We start from the raw sequence: 15482 nt of genomic DNA, 5'->3' as shown, positions 1-15482 counted from the left end.
ACATACTCTGAGACTGCAGCGTATACTGTAGTCAACACATACTGTAGTCATCACATACTGTAGTCATCACATACTGTAGTCAACACATACTGTAGTCAACACATACTGTAGTCAACACATACTGTAGTCAACACATACTGTAGTCAACACATACTGTAGTCAACACATACTAGGGTTTTGAAATACACATCTAAGCACACTTGTTGAATACTGTAAAACCACCCACTCAATGGATATTTCTGTTTCAGTCATCATTGCAAGGTAACTTTTGATTGCTTTAACTGTGCTTCACAACAGTTTAGTCCAATAGACGAATTACTAAAACTATACATTTTCCATGTTTGTTTATTCACTTCACTTAGTAGTCCTCACTTCACTTAGTAGTCCTCACTTCACTTAGTAGGTCTCACAACCAGTCTCATTTGAAAAGGCAATTAAGCTTCATGCCGTTTCTGTACTTTGTCTTTTCTATCAAGAACATATAGGTCCCATGCGAACCTCAAAAATATTGAATGGCCTCAGTGATCAACACTGCAAGGGGACATATTGAATACAGATTTGACTGTTTCAGAAGTAATTTCCCTTTATTTATGGCAGGTCCGTCCGGTGGTCTGGTGCAAAGCCATTACACCACTGTGTATCTTTTCGAATAATCAATCAATAATTATTTTATTATTTAATAGGATCTTATGGGGAGGAAATGGGTTTTATATAAATCCATTGTTTTTGATGAATGGGTACACTTGTAAAGTTTGATGGGAAAAGAAAGTGGGCAGCCCCATGCAGACTATACTGTGCAATACTGAATACTTTTTTACAGCCAGGCTGTAAATATGACATTTGTGTCAATTGGAGTGCAGTGTAACAGGAAAGGGACTCATAAATTCAGAGACATTTAATTAACCCCTTGCATTCAGCGCTTAGGCACTTTCTAGGTCTAGGAGGTGACCTGTGAGTGGTGGGTGGTAAGGGACCTGGCGGAAGTGGCCAGCCAGGCAGCACCCAAGTCTCATTCAAAATGAGTTATTAACAGAACTTTTTGAATAGATGGAAAAATTGTAGCCTTGCTATTTAGTGTCATAAAGCCCCGGCCGAGGCGACACGGGGCCCCCTAGGGACAAAAGGCAATACCATTACAATCAAATCTGAGATGGAAGAGGGATAGAGCTGTCCACTCTGAATTTTTATATTGTCAAAGAGCTAGGAGGAAATAATGCCATCCTAGAGTGAATTAACCTCCTGTGTGGATGGAGAGAGAGGCCCAGGTTGGCTTGGGCGGCTGGGAAAGAAAGGGAGGAGGGATGGGGGAGGGTGGAGAGATGCAGTAAGGGCTGGATGGAGGGAGGGATGAAGGGCGGATGGAGGGAGGAGGGGAGGGAGGGATACAGCAAGAGCTGGGGTGAGGGAGGGAAGGAAGGAGGAGGGATGGAGAGAGGGCAGAGGGATACAGTATAGCTTGGGGTGAGGAGAGGTGAGGGAAAGAGGGAATCATTCCGTGAGCTGTAAAGGCCTTGAGGAGTGTCAACATCAAACACAGGACAGGATTGGTCCTTCTTGGTCAGACAAGGGATATGTCAAAGTTTCACCTCTCTGGTATTGCTTCTGTAATTGAATCTGAAAAACAGCAAAAGGTGCATTTAGTAGGTAAGGATAAAATAAATAAATTCATGTTCTATCTGGCCTTCTTGTCAATTATGTTCAGTGAGCTCATAATTCACCATTTGTTGAATTGCAAAAAACAAATGAAGAAGTAAACACACAACAAGAAAGGAATGTATAATATAAATAGGCATCTTTTCACCCAGCCCCCAGTCTGGTAGGACAGGTTATGCTGTTTGGAGATTTAGTTACAGCAATTGTTTCCAGACACGAAAGATGACCATTGTGTGCACAAAGTAATAAAATAAGAAGTTATAGATCTTCTGGCACTGGACAAGGTAGGACCAAACTTATCAATACAGTCAAGACTTTAATGTTTGATGTGAACAAAAATAAAACATGTTTTTTCTGTTTTGCACCGACTGATTAGACTACGAATGTAGTTTCTCTATGCCTCTCTGCATTTCACTTCTCACCTGCTCTGGTGTAGTTTTTTAATTAAATCCGTATTTTACCAGGTAAATTGACTAAGAACACCTTATTTACAGCGACAACTTTGGAAATAGTTACCCTCTCCATCCTCAAAGTGATGGCCTTGTGGAGCGCTTCAACAAAACGCTTGGACAGCAGCTGGCCATCGTCTCTTCCAAACACCAGCGTGACTGGGACAAGCACCTGCCTATGGTCCTCATGGCATGCCGCTCCGCTGTCCAAGACTCCACCTCCTGCACGCCTGCCCTCCTCATGCTGGGGAGAGAGATCCGCACCCCTGCGGAGATGGCGTTTGGTCGGCCCCTGGATAGCCCTCCTGTTCCCCCGGGGCCGGAGTATGCCCGGAGACTCCAGGACCGCCTGGAGACAGCCCACACTTTCGCCAGAGAGCAGCTGGTGAATGCAGGTGTGAGGCAGAAGAGGAACTATGACGTGCACACCCGGGGAAGGCACTTTGTGGCTGGGGAGCTGGTCTGGGTCTACAGCCCCCTAAGGTAAAAAGGCAGCTGCCCCAAGTTGGACAGCTACTGGGTGGGGCCCTGCAGTGTCCTGGAGAGGGTAGGTGAGGTTGTTTACCGGGTGCAGCTTCCTCCCAGGGGGAGAAAGGTGACACTGCACCGGGACAGGTTAGCCCCATACAGAGGGGCCTCTTCTCCCCAAACCCCAGGGACCCCACAATTCCCCTCTCTGGCAATGACATTCTCCAGGCACCCACCCCCAGGTGCCGCAGACAAGGCTCCAGACAGCCCACTCCTCCTGTCTCCCTCCCTGTGTCACCGCATGGATCCCCAGATCCACGGACTGTATTACCCGTTCCCGCTTCCTTGTCCCCCATATCCCTGCCTTCATCCCCTGGTTCCCAGAGGGGCACTCTGCGACCATCACGGCCACGCAGGCAAAGGAGACCTCCGGGTCGCTTCAGAGACTTTGTTTGTTCCCTCGGGGACGAGGGACTTTGTGGTGGGGGGGCTGTGTAGCGACCCGCACAGACAGCTGTGTGTTATGTGTTAGGCTGGTAGGTGGTTGTGTTGTACTTACCAGTACCCAGTGTTTGCGGGGTCCGACATGCCAATCAACCTGCTATCTGCCAATCACGGGAATGCCTGGAATGTTCTGATGCCGGGCATCCTGGTGGTTGGCGGAGTGGCGTGGAGGGGGGTTGGGCAGGGGGATGGAGCATTGGAAGTTAAGACCAGGTTTAGCCTTTGTTCTCTCTCTTATGTCTGGCCTTCACAAGAGAAGGTCACGGTTGGCTTGTGGTTATCTTTCATTTATTTGGCGTGGGCTACGGCCAAACAGTAGCCTGTGTGAAGTTGGGTTAATAAACCATCAATTCGTAAACGCAATCCTCTGACAATTGTTCCTTTATGATCTAGTCAGGTCATTACAATACATTTTTCAGAAAAAGCAACTTCCTAAGCATGCAAAGAAGTTAGCACATTTTTATTTTGAATTGCGAAAAAACAGCACTGCTGGTAATAAGGCAGGTCAGAATGTATGTCATTGTGTTTGGTGGTCGTTTAAGGATTTGCCACACAGCTCACTGCAGTGCTTAGCTAGCTAACTAAGGACACTAACATTACATGACCAAAGTATGTGGACACCTGCTCATCGAACATCTCATTCCAAAATCATGGGCATTAATATGGAGTTGATCCCCCCTATTGCTGCTATTACAGCCTCTGCTCTTCTGGGAAGGTTTTCCACTAGATGTTGGAACATTGCTTAGGGGACTTTCTTCCATTCAGTCACAAGAGCATTAGTGAGAGGGGCGATTAGGCCTGGTTCACAGTCGGCGTTCCAATTCAACCCAAAGGTGTTCGATGGGGTTGAGGTCAGGGCTTTGTGCAGGCCAGTCAAGTTCTTCCCCATTGATCTCGACAAAGAATTTCTTTATAGACCTCGCTTTGTTCGCGGGGGCATTGTCGTGCTGAAACAGGAAAGGGCCTTCCCCAAACTGTTGCCACAAGGTTGGAAGCACATAATCATCTAGAATGTCATTGTATGCTCTAGTGTTAAGATTTCCCTTCACTGGAACTAAGCGGCCTAGCCCAAACCATGAAAAACAGCCCCAGACCATTACTCCTCTTCCACCAAACTTTACAGTTGGCACTATGCATTGGGGCAGGTAGCGTTCTCCTGGCATCCACCAAACCCAGATTTGTCCGTCGGACTGCCAGATGGTGAAGCGTGATTCATCACTCCAGAGAACATGTTTCCACTGCTCCAGAGTCAATGGTGACGAGCTTTACACCACTCCAGCCGACGCTTGGCATTGCACATGGTGATCTTAGGCATAAAGTTCCCAACAAACAGCTGACGTTGCTTCCAGAGGCAGTTTTGAACTCGGTAGTGAGTGTTGCAACCAAGGACACTTCGCAACTGAGCCGTTGTTGCTCCTAAACGTTTTCACTTTACAATAACAGCACTTACAGTTGACCAGGGCATACATTTGACCAATTGACTTGTTGGAAAGGTGGCATCCTATGATGGTGCCACGTTGAAAGTAACTGAGCTCATCAGTAAGGCCAGTCTACTGCCAATGTTTGTCTATGGAGATTGCTTCATCTTCTATGAGGTTTAACGGCAGTTGGCATCCAATGTGTTGTATTACCGCCACCTACTAGACTGACCTAACTCCTAGACCTAACTCACTAGACCTAACTCCCTTGTACTTTACTTGAAAAATAAAAATTTACTAAATAAATACCCGACCATCTAGCACTATACTCACTCATTTCAAAATTATATAAAATAAATTAACACCCCCCCTACTCCACTAATTAAATGTATTTATTTCTACCTGATACCATCACCCTGAAAGGATGGGACATCACCACTTAACACATCCTGTAACTCTCCTGCCGTCAAGTCTCGCACACCCAAATACCTCTCTGTAGCTGCCACCACATCCTCAATTTTCTGAGACTTCCGATCCATCCCTGCAGTACAATTAATAACCATTGCTATAAATGCTAAAAATCACTTTTAAGCCTATCCCTCTGTACTGGTATATCTCTACTACTCTCACCACTCCTCCCCCTTAACCCATCTTCCTCTACTTTCTTCACTGCCTCAGCATGTGACAACTTCGGCTATACTCTAACCCTGGAAACCTCAACCTGCCTCTCTCGCACGGGACATTTCTGATCCCCAGCTCCATGGGCACCCCTACAATTAACACATTCCACTACTTTCCCCAATACTACACATTCCTTTGTCTCGTGCCCTTCTGCACATTTCTCACACCTTGGAACCTCCCTCCTACACACTGCTGCCACATGCCCATAAGCTTGACACCTGTAACATCTTAATGTATTCGGCACATACGCTCATACAGGATAACTTATATATCCTAACTTCACTTTGTCAGGCAAAGACTCAACTTCATAACTCAAAAGAACAGACAATGACTCTTCTGTTTCCCCACTCTCGCCACACTGTCTGCGTCGCATCAAACGACTAGCATCACATACACCGGGAATCTTTGTCCTCAGCTAGTCAACGTTCATATCTACTGCTACCCCAGTTATCACTCCTTTCATTGGTGCCATTTTCTTGAGAACGAAACTATTCACTTTTCTTGCCCCCATTCATTTTACTTCGAGAGCATTCTTCCTCTGCCCAACTGAAACACAAACAGTTATCACTAGACCCCCTCTAGTTACCCTCACCGATTCCACATGACCCAACTCTTTTTTCACCCACCGTAAAACCACAAATGGATCAGCCAAAAGGCAAGAGTCCACTTTCTCCATAGACTTCACTCCTACTGTCACACTCTTGTTCATCCTGATCCTCGGTGCATACCTCGGTCTCCGATAACTTTACCGCACCTACCACCTCCGATACTTCACCCTCATTCACTTCCATTTCTCCCCCTGTCTTCAGCTCCCTCTGCTTACACTTTCTACCATTCTTCTTTGGCAAACCATCTCCCTTTTTATCAAGCTCACCCTCTTCTTCCCTCACTCTCTTAGACCTCTTCTCCCTCTCTTTTTCCCTCCATTCCTTCTCCGTTTTCCAAGTACACGTCTCCTTATGATAATACTGCCACTTCATCCCTGACACCCATCTTGTACTTGCTTTCTCTAGGGACTCCATTTTCCCCTTCTGGAGTTCTGCTCATGTCCCCAATAACGTGCCTACAACAACACAACTGGGCCTTCCGACCTTCCAAATACAATTCACACCAGTCCGCTTCCTCATCTTACTCCAGCCCCTCTCTGTCTCGTATCATCGTTCTTTGGAGATTGCATAGCTGTGTGCTTAATTTTATACACCTGTCAACAACGGGTGTGGCTGAAATAGCCGAATCCACTAATTTGAAGGGGTGTCCACATACTTTTGGTGATGTATTGTAGCTAGATTACTATCTTATTAGCTAGCAATTAATCATTGGCGTACTCAATCATATAGCTAGCTAGCTGGCTTAGTAGTGCTGCACATCTGGAATAGTCAAATCCAGAGACTCCCACGGAAATCAGATCAATGATAATTGCACTGTTGCTGTCCTTGATTGTTACAGGTAAGTTCTCTAGCTAGCTATGCCAGTTCTGAATTGGCAATGTGTGTCAGTGATTCCTAATACGGTGTTGCCTACTATCTAAGCATGCGAGTACACAGACAACTTCTTCATCTTCCCACCCTTAATTTAAACCATCAAATTTCAATTAATAGCCTGGCGTTTATTTGCTGAAATGTGTGCTGTTGCCCAGCTATTAAAAGAGACAGGCAGGCTATTTGAGACTGCTGTTTAATTGAAGTTTTACGGTAGTCTGTGACAGTCGCATCTTTCGCAACATAAGTAATGAAACTGCCTTGTTCCTGTCTTTGATCTCCAGCCCCCAGACACCATGAGTGACAAATTCGGCCCGATGAACTACAACAACGTTGTAGCATCTGTCTATCTCCATTCCGTCGTCCAGTGAGGTCACGATGTCTCCGCACATCAAGTCTGTGGAGGAGCTGAGAGTGCTGGGCATCAACCTGAGCAGCTTCAACACAGCTACCCAGTTCGGCATCTGCACTGCGGGCATCTTCCTCTTTCACCTCCTCTATGGCTACCTACAGGTAAGCTGAGGTGTATTCACTAGGAACCAAGCAGAAGCAATCGGCAAGGGACCTACCTGAAACTAGTTTTCGTTGCAAAACATTTTCCGTTGAGATTGTTTTTGCAACAGTGTGCACGAGTGATTACACCCCAGCCTGACCCTGACTAATTTGTTTGTGGTGGATGTCCGCTAAGCTATGAGCCAGAGGCTCTGTTCCAATATCCACACTTTTTTGAAGAAGTGTGTTTTAGGTAGTGGTATATTGCAAGAGCATGATAACTTTGTCACATTCTTCACTCTAGCCTGAATGGTCACGTGTACTCTTAATCTCAACCTGGTATAGTCAGAAGAGGATGAGTTTAGTTTCTAGGTTCCTTCCTTCTAGGTTTTCATGGAAACTGTGCTTTCGCTTCTGCTGTGCTTGTTCCCCTGTGGAGGCCAGGTGTCTGTAAAGCCCTTAGTTACAGCTGTTCATGTAAAAAGGCTTTATAAAAATGCATTTGATTAATTAATGTCTAGAAACCTATACGTGTCTTACCTCACACTGTCTAGAAACCTATACATGTGTCTTACCTCACTGTCTAGAAACCTATACGTGTCTTACCTCACACTAGTTACGCCCTCACCTCCAAGCACTGACCACTGTTCAACTTTTATTTCGGATTTCCGTCCGTACTTTTTTGGGGAAGTTGTTTGTGAGTGTGGAGTTTGAGGAGGCCTAGTTCTTGGTATTCTGCCTTTCATCTCCAAGACACTGTCTTCATAAAGGTTCCACGTCCTAGCGATCAGAGGCTTGTTTTTTTGCTTTCCTTTCTCTCCCTCCCTGCATTGGCGATGCGGTCCACTGGTCCCCCAGGGGGGCTAGTTGGAAGCTCTACTGCGTTCGCACAGGATGCGAATGAGATCTGATGTGAACCCTTCAAAGGAGAGCAGAGGGGGAATCAAAGCACGCCAGACCAACCTGCTGCGTCACCTTGTCACCCCCAAGGCATCTATCGGCCTGTTTGGGAAGACTCTTCAGTCTCCTCTTCCTTTCGTTTTACATGTGTTCAACACAAACCAACCTCAACCCTCTCTCTTCTCCTGTTTGGATTTGATTGAGTTGAAAAGTCCAGTAGAAAGTTTTTTTTAAATATAATTTTGCATGGCTGAACTTGTTCAAAGGGCCGTGTGCACCTACCAACCTTTCACATTCAGATTTAGTGTTTAATAGTCACATGTACTGGGTTGCAGGGGAGATTGCAGGGTACAGTGTTTAATAGTCACATTTGCAGGGGAGATTGCAGGGTACAGTGTTTAATAGTCACATGTACAGGGTTGCAGGGGAGACTGCAGGGTACAGTGTTTCATAGTCACATGTACAGGGTTGCAGGTGTGACTGCAGGGTACAGTGTTTCATAGTCACATGTACAGGGTTGCAGGTGTGACTGCAGGGTACAGTGTTTAATAGTCACATGTACAGGGTTGCAGGTGTGACTGCAGGGTACAGTGAACATCTTAGGCACTGAGCTCCAACATGCAGGACTAAGGGAAATGAGATAATGAAAATGGTAATAAAAAAACAACAAACGAAATAGCTCTATATACGTAATTACAGTTGAAATCGGAAGTTTACATACACTTAGGTTGGAGTCATTAAAACTTGTTTTTCAACCACTCCACACATTTCTTGTTAACAAACTATAGTTTTGGCAAGTCGGTTAGGACATCTACTTTCTGCATGACACAAGTCATTTTTCCAATAATTGTGTACAGACAGATTATTTAACTTATAATTCACTGTATCACAATTCCAGTGGGTCAGAAGTTTACATACACTAAGTTGACTTTGCCTTTAAACAGCTTGGAAAATTCCAGAAAATTATGTCATGGCTTTAGAAGCTTCTGTTAGGCTAATTGACATAATTTGAGTCAATTGGAGGTGTACCTGTGGATGTATCTCAAGGCCTACCTTCAAAATCAGTGCCTCTTTGCTTGACATCATGGGAAAATCAAAAGAAATGAGCCAAGACATCAGAAAAAAAAATTGTAGACCTCCACATGTCTGGTTCATCCTTGGGAGCAATTTCCAAATGCCTGAAGGTACCACGTTCATCTGTACAAACAATAGTACACAAGTATAAACAGCCGTCATACTGCTCAGGAAGGAGCCGCGTTCTGTCTCTTAGAGATGAACGTACTTTGGTGCGGAAAGTGCAAATCAATCCCAGAACAACAGCAAAGGACCTTGTGAAGATGCTGGAGGAAACAGGTACAAAAGTATCTATATCCATAGTAAAACGAGTCCTATATCGACATAACCTGAAAGGCCGCTCAGCAAGGAAGAAGCCACTGCTCCAAAACCGCCATAAAAAAGCCAGACTACGGTTTGCAACTGCACATGGGTACAAAGATCGTACTTTTTGGCGAAATGTCCTCTGGTCTGATGAAACAAAAATAGAACTGTTTGGCCATAATGACCATTGTTATGTTTGGAGGAAAACGGGGGAAGCTTGCAAGCCGGAGAACACCATCCCAACCTTGAAGCACGGGGGTGGCAGCATCATGTTGTGGGGGTGCTTTGCTGCAGGAGGAACTGGTGCACTTCACAAAATAGATGGCATCATGAGGTAGGAAAATGATGTGGATATATTGAAGCAACATCTCAAGAGTCAGAGAAGTCAGGAAGTTAAAGCTTGGTCGCAAATGGGTCTTCCAACTGGACAATGACCCCAAGCATACTTCCAAAGTTGTGTAAAGTGGCTTAAGGACAACAAAGTCAAGGTATTTAAGTGGCCATCACAAAGCCCTGACCTCAATCCTATAGAAAATGTGTGGGCAGAACTGAAAAAGTGTATGCGAGCAAGGATGCCTACAAACCTGACTCAGTTACACCAGCTCTCTCAGGAGGAATGGGCCAAAAATCACCCAACTTATTGTGGGAAGCTTGTGGAAGGCTACCCGAAATGTTTGACCCAAGTTAAACAATTTAAAGGCAATGCTACCAAATACTAATTCAGTGTATGTAAACTTCTGACCCATGAAAGAAATATAAGCTGAAATAAATAATTATCTCTGCTATTATTCTGACATTTCACATTCTTAAAATAAAGTGGTGATCCTAACTGACCTAACACCAGGAATTTTTACTTGAATTAAATGTCAGGAATTGTGAAAAACTGAGTTTAAATGTGTTTGGCTAAGGTGTATGTAAACTTCCGACTTTAACAGCCAGTGTGACGTGGGCCTCTCTCAACTCACACTGATATGAGGCAGAGTGGCGACTTGTCTGCCAAGTGCTCCACTCCTATCCGCCACTCAGAATTGCATCTATCTAGCCAGCGCATTTACGTTTTCCACTTGACCCATATGGAGGGTTGAGAAGACACAGGCTCCGTCTGTCTCCACCTGTTCTGTTGTTTCCCCCCATCTTGTCACAAAGGGAAATGCCCTCCGAAATTTCAAAAGTTTAGTTCACCTTTCGTTTCAAAGGTTTTTGTGATTGAATGTCAGTCATGACAGATGTTGCATCAATTGGAATCATTAAAAAAAGTTCTCGACACTGAGATCCACTTGGTGTATTCAACGTTCTATCCAAGTGGAACGCGTCAGTCGAGTAGTCTCCCTGAATTCAAAGTCAGCTGCTATGGAGAAATTCCCTTGACTCTGTATCCTAACGCCTCTCTGTTTTCTAGGGAAACGGTACAATCTGGCTGATGTATCGGCTGCTCTCTGTATGAGTCTGGGACTCATCTGGTTCACTCTAGCTGACAGTAAAGTAACACCCAACTTCAATGCAACAGGTAACACGTGAATCTGAATCTGTTGTGTATCTATTGGTAAGTCGGCGGAGTGGTTACGACACTGTTTAGCTATGGATCAATCCTTTCACCATTCAAATAAGTTTAAGACAAGAACGTGTATCAAAGTAATCAGAATGCTGACATTTATGAGCATGGGCCAAATTAAGCCTAGTACTTGTTACCTGGGCTGGGACTGAAGTACTTTTAAATGTGAAGTTTGAACTCCCTAAAGATGAGTGCTGTTATTGGTTACGGTGGTACACCTGTTTTTTCTGGAGTTTTAGGTGTCCTCCTCATCTCTTTGGCTCTGTGCGCTGACGCTGCCATTGGGAACGTGCAGGAGAAAGACATGAAACTCCACAACGGCTCCAGCTCTGAAATGGTACTTGTAATTTGGTATTTTATTAGGCTCCCCATTAGTTGTTTGCGAAAGCAGGAGCTACTCTTTCTGGGGTCCACACAAAACCAGAAACATTACATAATACAGAACATTAATAGACAAGAACAGCTCAAGGACAAAACTACATCACTTTTTTTTAAAGCGCACGTAGCCTACGTATCAATACATACACATAAACTATCTAGGTCAAATAGGGGAGAGGCGTTGTGCCGTGAGGTACTGAGGACCTGCCTTAAAACCAAGCTGGTATATTTATATTGCAAACCCTATTGTATAAACAGTCCTGAATCACCTGAGAAATGTGTCAGACTTATGTGAGGTGTTATTAAAGGCTTTGTATTCCTGTTCCAGCGGTTTTGGGTACATATTGACAGGCCTGTTTGGTGTGGGTGGATTGGGACCAGCAGTGGCCTTTTGCTCTCAGGTTAGTAAAACCCTCTCTGTCATGTTTCATTATAATAGTTGAAGCATGCACCGTTCTGTAGTTGTCATTTGTTTGATGCACACTGTGGATAACGTATGAATTTGGTAAAAGATGTTGATGTGACAATCTATTTTTTATTTTTTATTTTTTCAGCATCCTGTGACGACATACGGTTATGCATTCTTCTTCTCTCTCACGGGATACTTTGGCATTTCATTTGTGCCTTGATCAAACTTTTCGGAGCCCTGGTCATAGTCACAGGTGAGAACATCATTCAGGTCTGGGCAAATGCTTTGCTTGCGGAACCGCACAAAATAACTCCTACTCTCTTTTTATGTTTCAAAGTGTTCAATTGAACAGTTCCCATTGTTTCCTATGACTAGTGCATATTTTAATTTTAAAAAATGTTTTAATTCAGAATGTGAATTTTTGGACCAATGGAACCTTGAGTTAGAACTCCCCTAAGTAAGTATATGGCTCCACAGAAAGGCCCCTGACTTGTGACATCCTTACTAACCCTCTAACTCTACCTCTAAATTCTAAAAGCATAAACTTTTGACATTTCGCAGTGGTAAAAAAGCCACATCAGATTACTGAAATGAAGCTAGATTAGAGGGATCGGAATCTTATTTAAAAGTTCTGGAAACTTTCAGATTAATTTTGACATTAACTGGAAGACAAATGTCAAAGTCATCTCATCACCAAAGTTAAACAAATGTCTATTTCCTTGATGTCCTTTGGATGTGACAGACTTAAATTCAAGGTTGTGTGGTATTATATTTCTCACTTTTCTGTCTTTTGTTCATTTCAGTGACGGCCGGACGTAAGGCGATGACGATTATCCTATCCTTTATGTTCTTCTCAAAGCCTTTTACTTTTCAGTAAGTCATTTTATCGTCAGTCTCTTCTAAACGTCCCTTTTTCAGGACCATGCCTTTCAAAGATAATTCGTAAAAATCCAAATAACTTCACAGAACTTCATTGTAAGGGTTTTAACACTGTTTCCCATGCTTGTTCAATGAACCATAAACAATTAATGAACATGCACCTGTGGAGTAGTCGTTAAGACACTAACAGCTTATAGACGGTAGGCAATTAAGGTCACAGTTATGATAACTGCTCTACAGGGAGACAGGACGGACAGCTGATTTTCCTCGCAGTGGCAGACCACGTGTAACAACACCTGCACAGGATCAGTACATCCGAACATCACACCTGCGGGACAGGTACAGGATGGCAACAACAACTGCCCGAGTTACACCGGGAATGCACAATCCCTCCATCAGTGCTCAGACTGTCTGCAATAGGCTGTGAGAGGCTAGACTGAGGGCTTGTAGGCCTGTTGTAAGGCAGGTCCTCACCAGACATCACCGGCAACAACGTCGCCTATGGGCACAAACCCACCGTCGCTGGACCAGACACGACTGGCAAAAAGTGCTCTTCACTGACGAGTCGCGGTTTTGTCTCACCAGGGGTGATGGTCGGATTCAAATTTATCGTCGAAGGAATGAGCGTTACACCGAGGCCTGTACTCTGGAGCGGGATCGATTTGGAGGTAGAGGGTCCGGTCATGGTCTGGGGCGGTGTGTCACAGCGTCATTGGACTGAGCTTGTTGTCATTGCAGGCAATCTCAATGCTGTGCGTTACAGGGAAGACATCCTCCTCCCTCATGTGGTACCCTTCCTGTAGGCTCATCCTGACATGACCCTCCAGCATGACAATGCCACCAGCCATACTGCTCGTTCTGTGCATGATTTTCTGCAAGACAGGAATGTCAGTGTTCTGCCATGGCCAGCGAAGAGCACGGATCTCAATCCCATTGAGCACGTCTGGGACCTGTTGGACTGGAGGGTGAGGGGTAGGGCCATTCACCCCAGAAATGTCCGGGAACTTGTAGGTGCCTTGGTGGAAGATTGGGGTAACATCTCACAGCAAGAACTGGCAAATCTGGTGCAGTCCATGAGGAGGAGATGCACTGCAGTACTTAATGCAGCTGGTGGCCACACCAGATACTGACTGTTACTTTTGATTTTGACCCCCCCTTTGTTCAGGGACACATTATTCCATTTCTGTTAGTCACATGTCTGTGGAACTTGTTCAGTTTATGTCTCAGTTGTTGAACCTTGTTATGTTCATACAAGTATTTACACATGTTAAGTTTGCTAAAAAATAAACGCAGTTGACAGTGAGAGGACGTTTCTTTTTTGGCTGAGTTTATTTTACTTTAGTTAAATTTAGCCTGCTTTCAAGGCTTTGAGAACATTGTAATACACCTCTCCGTTCCATTTCCTCTCAGGTACATATGGAGTGGCCTTTTAGTTCTGTTGGGCATTTTCCTGAATGTTTACAGCAAAAACAAAGACAAGATGAAGCTGCCATCTTTGGCCGACCTCAAGAATATGGTTCTAACAGGGAAGAAAGTCAGGCTGCTATCACAGAACGTGTAGTAAGAGGGACCAATGTCGGGATAAACAGACGTTTTTCTAACATTCCTATCTAACATGGACCTAATAACGGGTGGGCTCCTAACGCGTTTAAAGGCCATATAGAGCCCCACCCATAAACATTCCCAGGAGGAGAACATGGATATGGTGCACCTACGAGACTCTGAAATGGAAGCTGGCTTCTTAGCTAACCTTAATAGCACAGTTTTGCACTGTAAGTGACTATGACTTTAGCCTGTGCAAGGCGAAGGGGGACGAGACGGTTGAAAGATAAGCTATAAACTTTTATTGAACTGACCATGTCCCGAAATTGAATGTTTATTTTCACCTGCATGTGCCAGAAGACAAAAAAAAAAATGTTTTACTCAATCATTGTCTGAGAAATGTCTTATGGCTTATTTGTCATTTATATCCAATTGTACAAAATACCGCTCCGCAGCACATTGACATCTTGTCATGCTCGGAAGTGTATAAACGTGTCAACTACCATATTTGCGAACAATTTATTTTGGTGAAAGGTTAGCTCTTTTTACATTAAAAACAAACTGGGAAGTTTATTCAAAAGGTTTCTTTTCCTGTGTGTTTTCATTTATTACAGTGTAAGTAGCTAGCTTGCCAGTCATCTCTTATCCATTGGCTGCAGAGGAGAGAGTTGAACGGCTGCCAAGGATCTTCTCAGATGTTTACCCATCAGATGGCCCCGGCTTGTTTTATTAGTCATCCTGGAATAAGATGGCACTAGAGCGAAAACAAACATTGTTCAAAGGGTTTGGCGTTAGACCTAATTTGGATGAGTGGAACATCACGTGTATGTTGGTGTGTCAGGGTGACGTTCGGGAGAATGTTAGATTGTCTCCTCTAGGAAGGAATGATGCAATCAGCACCTGGATTTTTATTGAGGCATGGGGTGGATGGTGATTACTTATCATTTTTAGGGGTTGATAATCCCTCAGCAAATCATGTGGTGATATTTTAGATCCAATTGTTTTAATTGACAAACATACATCTTGGTTTCTTCGGTTTCTGCTATCCTCAAAGGGAAAGAGAGAGAAATCTGTGTAACCTATGGCGTTAGAATACATATGGTTTCTACAGATGACAACGCAGGGCGCAGGTTGTCATCTGCCAAGAGATCCAGACCCATCTATCCCCATTCAGTTCAGCTGGTACAGTTTTGTCTGTTTTACACCACAGAGCCTTTGATGTGCTACCACCACTCTGATGAACAAACAGCTCCACTCTGGGAAAAGACTAGCAGGAAGATTGAGACATTCAACTTGCCTTCC

At 44.3% G+C, this 15482-nt stretch overlaps 1 pseudogene; it reads left to right on the top strand.

The window, feature by feature from the left end:
* The first annotated feature begins 7029 nt into the window (after positions 1-7029).
* On the top strand, positions 7030-14199 carry LOC139583681 (adenosine 3'-phospho 5'-phosphosulfate transporter 2-like; annotated as a pseudogene).
* Positions 14200-15482: the final 1283 nt, after the last annotated feature.

This window comes from Salvelinus alpinus, chromosome 8 (assembly GCF_045679555.1).
Source record: "Salvelinus alpinus chromosome 8, SLU_Salpinus.1, whole genome shotgun sequence".
Lineage (NCBI taxonomy): Eukaryota > Metazoa > Chordata > Actinopteri > Salmoniformes > Salmonidae > Salvelinus > Salvelinus alpinus.
Note: the sequence above shows the minus strand (reverse complement) of the source record. Positions and strands in the feature narration are given on the sequence as shown.